This window comes from Plecotus auritus (assembly GCF_963455305.1).
Source record: "Plecotus auritus genome assembly, chromosome: 8".
Taxonomy (NCBI): Eukaryota; Metazoa; Chordata; class Mammalia; order Chiroptera; family Vespertilionidae; genus Plecotus; species Plecotus auritus.
In genome coordinates, this window is record NC_137782.1 from 164,727,283 (window position 1) to 164,737,515 (window position 10,233).

Sequence of the window (10,233 nt, forward strand, 5' to 3'; positions counted from 1 at the left end):
GCCTGGGCGCTGGCAAGTGTCCCGCACTGTGCCGGGCTGGGGAACCGGGGGTACGTAAAGATGGGCCTATACCAGACATACTGACAGGTCTGCTGGTGACATTCCATGGCTGCTTCAAGATCCAGTGAAAAGCCTGCCTCTGTCAGGAAGGCCTCTCCGAGGGGCTCAGAGCCATGGCAAGGAAGCTCAAAGGTGGCTGATAGTGGGGGCAGCCCTCCCTTGGCCTTGCTTCCTTAAATAGCCCAGTGACTGAGCATCAACCTATGAGCCAGGAGGTCATGGTTCGATTCCTGGTCAGGGCACATGTCTGGGTGTCGGGCTTGATCCCTAGTATGGGGTATGCAGGAGGCAGCTGATCAGTGATGCTCTCTCATCATTGATGTTTCTTCTCTCTCTCCCTCTCCCTCTCCCTCTCTCTCTGAAATCAGTAAAAGGATATATTAAAAAAAGAAGAAGAGCTGCAGGAGACCTGGCCAGTGGAATCAGCCCTCTGACTGTGGCATTTGAGGCCTTGCTTGATGGAACCTCACCCATCAGCTCCATCCTCCCTGGCCTCAGCCATTCACTCCAACTCCACCCATTCCTGGAGGCTTCTGGGCCACCTTCCTAGACCCCAGAGCGCCGGAAACCCACCTGCTGGCCCTGTGGCCCTGGGGGCTGGAAGGAAGCAGAGGTTTGAGTGTGCCCCACTGCACCCCACCAGGCAGCCAGGGTATGAAGCTCCCCAAGGTGGGCCATGGTGGAAGCCAGGAGCCCGGTGGCCCTCCTCCCACCCCCCGGGGCTCTGAGTCAGTGTTCTCATGACCCCAGTGGGCCAGATGGTCCTCAGCTTTTTCCAACCTTCAGAATAAGGGGCAGCTCTCTCTTTCTTGGTGATCATGAGTCATAGGAAATTTGGCCTTTGATCAGCTGTCTTTTCCTGCCATGTCTATTGACTATTGTTGTAGCAGAGCAGGAAAAAGTCCAAACCACAAAGACTGCCAAGGACTCGAGAATGGAGAGAAGCTGTTGCTGCTGTTGAGACCCCTGAACCAGCTGAGCGTGCAGCAGGCTCACTAGTCTGTCCTGTTACATAAGCCAGTATCCTTCTTCCTGCTTGAGCCAGTGGAACTTGGCTGTGTATCCATTACTTGCTATCAAAGGTCCTTTTATCATTTAAAACAAAGCTAGTTGTTGTTTTCTTATTGATAAAACTAGAGGCCCAGTGCATGAAATTCGTGCACAGGTAGGGTCCCTAGGCCTGGCCAGAGATCAGGGCCAATCGGGGGCCTTCTGGCTGCCGGCCAGGGCCTTCCTTCATTCCACGCCACCCCCTGGTGGTCAGCACACATCATAGCAAGCCATCGGTCTCCTGGTCGAACTGCCGAGGGGACACTTTGCATATTACCCTTTTATATATATAAATAACTTGGAGTAAATTAGCCCCCTGTTTCCAATCTCCTAATTAAAAAATAACCCAAGCACAAGAAAAGTTAACATTTAATGGGTATCACTGAATCAGTTATTGGAATTTTCACCAAGTGTCTACATTATTATATGATGGACTTAATTAAAGAGAAAAGACGAAGGAACCCGAGGATCTATCCAGCTAGTAATGCTGAAGCCAATGTGCACAGATTTCAACAAATGTAACTGCTTTTGAAGCCGAACAGATTAGTCTGAGCCAGTGGTCGGCAAACTGTGGCTCGCGAGCCACATGCGGCTTGCGAGCCGCGGTTTGCCGCTCTGTTGACTAATGCGTTTGCCGACCACTGGTCTGAGCAACAAAAACTGCTCCTGTGTGTGAGTGGCCTTGGGGTTTCCAAGCTCCACTTCTAACCGGGTCACACCTGGGACCCGTTGGTGGCTGTGCCAGCCAGAAACAGTGTATGCAGAATGAATTGGGTGGTTAGTCAGCTCCTAAGTCATTCAGGTCCCTTCCAGGCTGGATCGACAGCCAGGGGAGATCGCCAAGCATCCCTGAGACAGGGAGCGGGCAGCCAGCTCCCACCAGGAGGCCGGCAGCTCCTTCCTCCAGCAGCTGTGGCCACCATGTGGCTGTCTGTGTCCCTGCCAGGCTGCAGGAGGCTGAGAAAGGGCCCTGGCTAAATGCAGCTCGAAGGACACAGCCTTGTAGAGTGACCCTGAACTCCCCTTTCACTGCAAGCTTCGTCTATACGGCACCAGTGTGTACACGTACACGCATTCACACATTCACACGAGTGAATGTGCAGCCGGCCAGAGACAGGTGAGAGGACTCTGAGGCCAGGCGCCCATGGTAACGGGCATTATTCTGCAGCAGGAACTGAGTGGCTTGTTGGTGACATCTACATGGATGTTCTGGGTAAACAGCAGGCCTAATACCGATTGTGATGGCCAACTTCCTCTCCTGGCCTGGGGGGCTGGGCCAGGAGCCAGGTCACGCCATCTGAAAGCAGCCACACGATGGGTGAGCATGTCTTCTCTGGGTGAAGATTCCAGAAACCCTGCGGCTGTGTCATCAGCACCCGGGCAGAGTCTGGCTCACACAGCCCAGAGCCCGTCTTTAGTGACAGCGTGGTGGGAAAACGCACTTGTCAACACGCTCAGTGAAAAAATAAGAGTCCCCCGCGAGAACCATGCACAGGATGCCAGACCGCTTTCTCCTCCTGAACTCGACCCAGCCACCTTGTCCACCGGGAGACGCTCTCCCCTCCATCAGCCTCCTTCACCCCCGTGTCCTCCCCCAATGAGGGACCCTCTCCCTTATCTATCTCCCAGCGGGCCAGACACCCCCGGTCAGGTACAGCTTAGTCACCCTTGGTTGTGTCGTAAGCCAGTAGTTCCCAAGTCTTCATATTAAATGGAACAAGGCCACAGACACACCTGCTTCTCCTGTGAATGGCTCCCCAAGAATTAGCTCCAGACCCTTCACATGTATCACCCTCTTTAAGGTTGAAGACTTCCAATTTGGGTTAAGAAAGAGCCAATCTAGAGGAGAGTAGTTATAAAGTAAATTAAGCCGAAACCGGTTTGGCTCAGTGGATAGAGCGTCGGCCTGCAGACTGAAGGGTCCCAGGTTCGATTCCGGTCAAGGGCACGTACCTCGGTTGCGGGCACATCCCCCGCAGGAGGTGTGCAGGAGGCGGCTGATTGATGTTTCTCTCTCATCGATGTTTCTAACTCTCTGTCCCTCTCCTTTCCTCTCTAAAAAATCAATAAAATATTAAAAAAAATAAAAAAAATAATAAAGTAAATTAAAATATACATTCTCTCCCCTGTCTCTGGACACTCGGTAGACGCGGCCCCGTGAGGAGGTCTTGTACGTCACGCTGCCGTCTGAAAATGCCAGGAGACATCGAATCGATGCTGCCACGGAGGAGCAAGAAGGGTGACACGTCCGAGTCACTAAACAGAAGAGCCATCATGAATGGTGCTCTGAAGCACCAAGTTGAAAGCACAATGTCCAGGACGGTATTTAGGGTCCATGTGTCACTGTGGGTGATGGTACAAGAAACCACTGGGGCCCTCAGGATGATGGATGGTGGCTGGGGATTTCGCCGTATCTCTGATGCCCCTTGCAGATGCCCTCTCCCTACCTGATGGAAACCCTCCAGAAAGGTCGCTCCCTTTCCCAGGAGCCTGCACTTTGAAACTGTAATTCTAATGGGTGAATGAAAAATGGTTTCAGTGAGGGGAGCCGATGGGGAAGGTTGTGACCCAGGAATGAAGCCCTGCCTGGATTTGCAAAGTCAGTCCAAATGGGCAGCCTCCTGCTGCCCCGAGGTCTAGGCCCTGTCTCCCGCCACCCTCCCCCCCCCAAACCCAGATCGGCAGTGGGCATCGCTTCTGCTACAAAGACTGCAGAGTCTGGGGTGGAGAACACATTTTAGACTGTCGTTTGCCTCAGACTGTGACACTGTGAATATTTCTTCATATATATATTCTGCTAAAGGAGAGAACCCCCACTTCGTGGAACATGCTGGGGCTGAGCTGTGGGGCTGGGGTTGGCTCTGTTGGGCTGGGATCCCGGAGTTAGGGACCCCCCAGCAGCCGGAGCTTGGACGTTCTACGTGATGATGGGCAAACCATGACCGAATGAAAAATTCTGGCTCTGTAACTGACTTGGCCAAAATGCAGAAGTGTCCTGTGGATAAGGCCCAGGTGCTGGCAGCTTAAGAAGCTATGAGGCCGGTAATCCGGCCAGCGAAAACATATGGAATGTGTCGCACCCATTTTCTTCTTTGTCCAAAACTGTTATCCTATTAGACCAATACAAAGCTAATGAAACGGATGCCGAGGAGATGAAATTTCAGGGTCCCCATACTTACCAACTCATTTACTCCCAATGACTTTATGGATTTAAGTAGAAATGGCCCCTGTCCTTAAGGAAATTACAACTTAAAATCAGGTTGCTAACTGGGATCTTTCCTTCTCTGGGCCTCGGTTTTCTGATAGCTAAAACTGGAATAGTCTTGTAGGATGCACAGCTCTGATGTCACAGAACTTTATCTTTCTTACACGACAGCTGCTAGTATAGAGCAGACACGTGGGTCGGTCTCATCTGTCGCCCAGATCCTCCCCGCCCACACTGCAAGGACTGTGGGATTCCTGACCTTTACACATGACCTGCAAATGGGCCCCTGTGTCTGAGCACATGACCCCACAGTTCCTTGGGTTTGTCTAGAATTAAGCCCATGTTCAAGGGGAAGTGTGCACCCCCAGGACTTGGTACATTATTGGACTGACTCCAGCAGAAAATGCCTCCTCAGTGAAAACATCCGATAAGGGTGGTCTCCTTACCCCAAGTTCACAGAGGAGAAATGGAGCCCCTGACCTGTGCACCAGCATCGTTATGTTCCTGAAATAATAATGAGCATTTACTGAATGGCAACGCGGCCCGAGGCGCTATTCTAAGAGCTTTGTGTGGACTCATTCATTTACTCCTCATAACAATTCTCCCAGAAGATAACGGCTTCTTTCCCTTTACAGTACATGAGCACAGAGAGGGTGAGCAGTTTGCACAGCTCACACAGCTGACAGGTAGAGGAGCTGGTATCGGGATCAGTCATTCTAACTATACAGGCTGTATGCCCTGTCTACCACCCTGCCTTTCATGACCTCACTTAATCTAATTTAATATCCTTTTCTTTAGTCCTCATTATAATGCTCTGAATTAGGCATTGTCAGTGGTGTGCTGGTAAATGTTTAACAAACGGCTCTCTGGGGAAAGGGAGGGTGCTGATTTGTAGTGTTTGCCTATTTCTGTGGTGTGCATGGGTGGAGAGGGTAATTGGGGGGAGAGGAGAGATCTGTAATACTTCCAACAATAAAGATCCCTTTTTATATCATTTTTTAAAATGTAGCTAGAGAAGTGTCACTCCCATTCCTGCCTCCGGCTACCCAGTTTTTCCTACCCCCTAAGGAATCATTTTTATTAGTCTTCTAGTATTTCTTTATGCAAATATAACACATATTTGCATATAAGTACACACATAGTCTTATTTTCCCAATTACACCAAAAATATCATTATATACAAAGGCCGCACCTTGCACTTCTTCCTTGAGAACATTTCTCGGACACCATTCCATATCAGCTTATGGAGAACTTCATCTTTTCTACTGCGCATAGTATTCCCTTTTGGGGACATAGTTGATTTAATCAGCTCCCTGCTGATAAACACTGCGGCTTCCATCTTTCGCTAGGACCACAAATGCAGCCCAGAGGTTTTTATGCCGAGCCCCCAGTCCTGAAGTCTTTTTGCAGAGTCGACTGTCACTAAACAATGGTGGAAAGAATGAATTAGCCACGAAGGAGCCGAGGGCCTGTGAGAAAGGAGCCAGGGCCCAAGGGCACGCGGCACTGCGCATGGGCCCCAGCAGGTGGCGCTGCAGGCGGCGAACGCGCCCGGCCGGCGGCCTCGCCGATCTTTTAGAGAGAAACGTCACATGACCCGCGGGGCTTCCCGGTTCCCAGCAGGGCCCCGAGCAGCCGTCGGGGGGCCGGCCGAGGCCCGCCCAGGTGGAAGCCGCGCCCGCCCGCCCCTCCGGGAGGAGGAGGTGGCGCTGACGCTCGGGGGCCGCAGTGCTGGGCAAGGCCATCGTCAGTGCCACCGCGGCGGGTGCCCTCCCGCTCACCCCCCGGCCTGCGGCCGCCACCTCCGCCTCTGCCTGCGGCCGGGTGGTGGGCGCGGCGAGGCGAGCGGGCCTGTCCCTCCCGGGTCGGGACCTGGAGGGTCCCGCGTGCTGGCGGCTGCGGGCCCCGCTGAAGGGTTGGTCGCCCTGGACGCGGCGGGGGCTCGGGGACGGTGAACTGGGGCTCGCCGCGCATTGAAAGCGCGTGGAAAGTTGGGGGTCCCCTGGGGTTTGCTCTGAGCGGGCAGCCGAGGGTTAACCCCAGCTCGTCCCTTTCCCGAAGGGTGGGCCTTGGCGAGCCCATGGGTCCTGGGGGGAAGCGTGAGGATTGAGAGGCTCCGTGCAGTCGCCACTCGGGACCAAGAGCCAGCGCGGCTCCCTCCTGACTTCTGTGCGCGGCGGCCCCGTCGTTCGGGGGCGGGTTTCACTCGTCCCCCCCCCCCCACCCCCGACCGCGATCAGGTGGTGGCTGGGGACAGACACTGAGGTTTAAAAAGAAAAAGTATGACATTTATTGAGGTCCCTGGGGGTGGGGTGGGGTGTGTATGTGTGTGTGGTGTGTGTGTGTGTATGGTGTGTGGTGTGTGTGTGTGTGTGTGTGTGGTGTGTGTGTGGTGTGTGTGGTGTGTGTGGTGTGTGTGTGTGTGTGGTGTGTGTGTGTGTGGTGTGTGTGTGGTGTGTGTGTGTGTGTGTGTGGTGTGTGTGTGGTGTGTGTGTGTGTGGTGTGTGTGTGTGGTGTGTGTGTGTGTGGTGTGTGTGGTGTGTGTGTGTGTGTGTGTGTTTTCCCCAGCATCTTAGCCAGTACATCGTCAATTGTAGTCTGTTTTTTTCTTAACGGAACCTATGCACATCATTATAATTCAAAAAGAATAGTCTACTGTTAAAAGTGGAACCGCTGGTTCACTTTGAGTTCAACAGCTTTCCAGAAGTTTTTTTGTTAAAAATATATTTTAAAAATGTGTTTGGGGATGTGTGTGATTTCTTGCCTCAATCCGTAAACCCACTGCTGCAGCCCGCAGTTGGATGCACACAGATTCAAAGAAGGAAAGGACCCCAGCAAATTCCCTGCTCGGTGTTTCTTAAAACTGTTCCAGCATCCAAGGAGAGTGCCCACTGCAAACGGGACCAGCAGTTACCAGTGCGCCTTCCCTGAGCGGGCATGCTGCCAGTCACGTCACCTATGCCATTTCACGGACTCCTCAGAGCAGCTCTGAAAGAAGTTGCCTCTTAGCCCTCGCTGGTTTGGCTCAGTGGACAGAGCCTGGGCCTGCGGACCCAAGAGTCCCAGGTTCGATTCCGGCCAAGGGCACATGCCTGGGTTGCAGGCTCGATCCCCAGCAGGGGGCGTGCAGGATGCAGCCAATCAATGATTCTCTCTCCCTTTCTCCCTTCCTCTCTGAAATCAATAAAATATATTTTTTAAAAAAGAAGGTGCCACTTCATAGACGAGAAAGCAAAGACCGGAAGAGCAAATGGGGCTGCACAGTGGCAGAGCCAGATGGCGCACCCAACGCTCAGCCCGTTATGTGAAGCTGCACTGTTTTGAGTGCCTCAGAGATTTACCAAAGTTTTGTGTAGGTTTCCCCAAGCGTAATGCCTTTCTGCACCAACTACAGTTGATTGTAGTAACATACCTATCGACACTATACATGCAGTCTTGTCAAAGGGATAGGATTTACAGGAAGACAGGAGGGGGCAGGGCAGGGGGTACAGAGAACTGCACCCGCACCCCTGTCCCACACCTACCTCTTCTGTGCACCTTCACAAGGTTTTGGCAGCCACGAGCACACGCTCTGATCCTTGACGGGCCAAGAGGACGCAGAGGACGGTTGCTGTGGAGGAAGCCACCTGCCAGCAGGCATTGTCAGGGTGAGGACCAAGGGAGGCGCTCGGGAGCTGTCCTGGATCTGAGAAAAGCACCTGCAATAAACCTCCCTTAACGTCTGAGTTCCGTGTCTGTGTGAGAACTGAGAACCCACGCTCCCAGGTATTGGCAGTTGTTGGAAATGTTCCCAGAGGCTGAGAAACACGGCTGGAAGATGCCGTACAAACCACAGCTCCCTCCCCAGGCCATCTCAGTTCTCGCTCTCCCCTGTGTTAAGGGGCACTGCCTTTGGTCGGGCCCCCGTAGGACCGCCCCCCCCCCCCACGCTCTCCCCAGGCTTCTCCAGCAGTCCCTGGGAAATGGGACCATCCACTGAGATTCCCAGGTGCGGGTTCTGCTTCCGCGCAGCCCCTGGCTCCTGTGGAGTTTGACTCCAGGCCCAGGAAGAGACGTAGCACCTAGAGGCTGAGAGGGCGGGCTCTGCGGTCCTCAGGCAGAGGCGACGCTAAAAGCCGCTTCTCCCCTCTCGGTGTAGCCCTAGTCCATACAGATAAATGGTAAGTTATCTTCAGTGTTCATTTACATGACCTCAGTTTATTTAGAGAAGTCAAAACGTGTGGGGTTGGGTGGTTGTCGGCCCCAGGTGCGCGTGGGGGTGGAGAACTGGGCAGGGGAGTGGAGGGAGGAGGGGCTTGGGTTCACAGGGCACTTTGTTTTTAAAAGGACACTGCCCTCGCCCTTCCCAGCCACTGCGTGCTTAGCACAGTGCCTGAGACATGCATGGTAGGCTCTCTGTAGAGACATGATTGAATTAACTATAAAATAGGCATGAGACTGGAAGGTCAAGTAGTGTCAAGGGAATATAGGTGATGTGATTACTTTTTTATTATTTTACTAGAGGCCCGGTGCACGAATTCATGCACAGGTAGTGTAGGGAGCGATTATAGGGTTAAGCCTGGGACTGACCTGCTGGCAAAATCGCAAACAAGTCCCAGCTTGGAGGGCACAGTCCTCTAAGCATAAAGCTTGATCTTGTGACTGCTCCCTAGATCTTTCCTGGGTAGCTAATGGGCTGTGGGAGGGGCAGCAAGTGCTGCCAAAACAAGTGAAACTTACAAGAACATTGTAGATTACCTTGTTTGTCCCTGACTATAAATAAAGCATCAGCTTTGCAGTCTGGATCTGTTCTGTGGCCTCAGCAAGGCACAGAAGATCACCCAGCTTATTCTCTTGTTCTGTCTTATTCTTCATCCTTCACCACCCTCCCTTAGGCTCGCCGAACCCTTGGCTGTGCTGGCGCGGCTCAGGTGGGGTCCCTCTGGGTGGCCTGCAGGGATCGGCCGAAACGTGCAATCCAATGTCGCCTGCAGCTCCTACCTGCCACTCCGGCTCATCCCGGCCCCACTGTGCCTGCCGCAGGCTCGCGCCCAATCAGTCCCAATCAGGGGAGGCTCGTGCTGCCACGGCAGCGCTCACCAGCCATGAACCCTGTATCTGGCGCCCTCCCAAGGGTAGTGGCCTGCGGGTTCGGGCTGAAACCAGCTCTCCGACAGCCCCTGAGGGGTCCTGGATTGCAAGAGGGCGCAGGCCAGGCTGAGGGACCCCACCGGTGCACGATCTGGCCAGGGAGGGACTGCAGGAGGGCTCCAGGGTGTGTCCAGCCCATCTCGCTCAAGTCCCAATGGGCAGGACCCCAGCAGCAAGCTAACCTACCAGTCAGAGTATCTAACCCCTGGTGGTCAGTGCACATCATAGCGAGCGGTTGAGCAGCCTTAGCATGTCATTAGCATATTACGCTTTGATTGGTTGTTCTGCCATTTGGTCTATTTGCATTTTACCCTTTTATTATATAGGATGTCTTCCCAGTCATCTACAGTGGAGTCAGGCAACTTGTATAATGAAAGAATTCCCCCCCCCCCCCAATTGTTACCTACGTTTTTTTCTGCAATGGCACTGCACTGGGTGGCCATCAGAGGGCAGGCTGTCCTACTGTCCGGAGTCGTAACCACCAGACTTAAGTTTCTTCTAAAGTCTTTAAGTAATGCAGAGGTTTAGTTCATGCCTGGGACCTTCCTGGTGACAGGAATCGATCCCATTTCCCCCTTATCTAGATGTCAGCTCTCTAGGTAGGCGGCTGAAGCACCTCTGGTTTGCTCTTGGGTGAAGGACACAGCATTTATTGAGTGCCTCCTCTGGGCTCAGCAGGAACAGACTGCTCCTCCCCGCACAGAGCTCGTCCCAGGCTTGCTACCCTTCAGATTCACACCGGAAAATGCAGGCTTGGAGAGATTCCAAGCCTTGCAAGAAAAGTCAAG

At 53.3% G+C, this 10,233-nt stretch overlaps 1 long non-coding RNA gene across 1 annotated transcript; it reads left to right on the forward strand.

Moving 5' to 3' along the window:
* The first annotated feature begins 5,905 nt into the window (after window positions 1–5,905).
* Window positions 5,906–8,037, forward strand: LOC308256497. Its single transcript, XR_013961467.1, has 3 exons — window positions 5,906–6,230; window positions 7,188–7,381; window positions 7,862–8,037. It is a non-coding gene; the product is annotated as an uncharacterized lncRNA (long non-coding RNA).
* The last annotated feature ends 2,196 nt before the right edge of the window (window positions 8,038–10,233 follow it).